At 35.5% G+C, this 1,496-nt stretch overlaps 1 protein-coding gene across 1 annotated transcript in view; it reads left to right on the top strand.

Annotated features, from left to right (window-relative positions):
• LOC106874793 (ras-GEF domain-containing family member 1B) overlaps nt 1–1,496 on the top strand; it is a 171,474-nt gene that overhangs the window by 4,285 nt on the left and 165,693 nt on the right. The gene's annotated exons all lie outside the window — the stretch shown is intronic.

The following is a 1,496-nucleotide window of genomic DNA, read 5'->3' as shown; positions in this document are numbered from 1 at the left end:
ACAGAAATAAACAGGGAGAGAAAAAAGAAAAGGGTATAGTGGCTTATACATACATACATACATACATACATACATACATACATACATACATATATATACGACGGGTTTCTTTCAGTTTCCGTCTACCAAATCCACTCACAAGGCTTTGGTCGATCCGAGGCTATAGTAGAAGACACTTGCCCAAGGTTCCACGCAGTGAGACTCAACCTGGAACCATGTGGTTGGGAAGCAAACTTCTCTCTCTCTCTCTCTGGCGCAGGAGTGGTTGTGTGGCAAGTTACCCCTTTTATGTTTGTCTGTCCTTGTTCGTCCCCTCTTTGTAATGCCTTTATGGCAAATATTTATGAAATAAAGTAGCTTGCTTACCAACCACATGGTTACTTATATATATAAGTAATGAAAAATTATAGAGGGGAACTCCTTTCAAGAAACAACAGCGTCGGCTTCAATCTATTGAGCGATTAGATTAAAGTATTAATTTGAAAGAGACAAGTTCGAAGGTCAATAACACTCCTCATCAAAGCCGACACGTATCTAAACACGGAGGGCATATATAAGCCATTATAAGCATGCAAACACATAACATATAAAAACATAAAAAACATAACATAGTGTAATTCCGTGCCCAAATCAAAGTCGGATAAATAATTTCATAAGTACATAACAGATAAATTAAGAAGTCCAAGTTTCTTTTTATCTGTTATGTGGTCGCATGCTTATTATGACTTATACATGCTGTCTGTGTTTAGATATGCGTCGGCTTTAATGAGAAGTATCGTTGACCTTCAAACTTGTCTCTTTCAAATTAATACAAGACAAAAGCAGGTGACTGCCATTATATATATATATATAAACACACACACATGATAGAAGTAAATTGAGAATTTGAAATTATACATTCAATTTTTTTATTAACTGTTATAATGCGAATGTCTAATACTTAGGAGACGTGCCCTTTGCATTTTTCATTGCAAGGACCCTGTTAGGCATACTACTGATCAGATGACGAATATTCTCTTGGGGAATTTCTTGCAAAGTTTCATGCAGTAATTTCAAAAGATCTGGCTTTGAGGATGCTTTCATTATGCCCCAGTGGTCTTCAATAGGGTTCCTACCTAGTGAATGGGTTGGCCATGGAAACTCTTTAATGCCATTCTCTTCCAATCAATCTTGGGTCTTTTTAGCCGTGTAACAAGGAACCCCCATCTTCCATAAATAAAGAGTCTTCTTTAATCCTTTCACCACTAGAGAAGGTTAGGAGTCCTTTCTGCAATATGGACCCATATTTATCTGAGTTTATGTTTTCTTCACACTTCACCAGCTCTGATCAATCATTGCTCTATGTCTGTATTATCAGACATTTGCAAAAAAATGTTCGAAAAAATTCAAAACTATGCAAAAATTCGGTACAATTTCTTCGTGATTCAAAGCGTTGCTTACTTTTTACTCAACCCGATATATATATATATATATATATATATATATATATATATATA

This window comes from Octopus bimaculoides, chromosome 17 (genome assembly GCF_001194135.2).
Source record: "Octopus bimaculoides isolate UCB-OBI-ISO-001 chromosome 17, ASM119413v2, whole genome shotgun sequence".
In the NCBI taxonomy this organism is placed as follows: Eukaryota; Metazoa; Mollusca; class Cephalopoda; order Octopoda; family Octopodidae; genus Octopus; species Octopus bimaculoides.
Note: the sequence above shows the minus strand (reverse complement) of the source record. Positions and strands in the feature narration are given on the sequence as shown.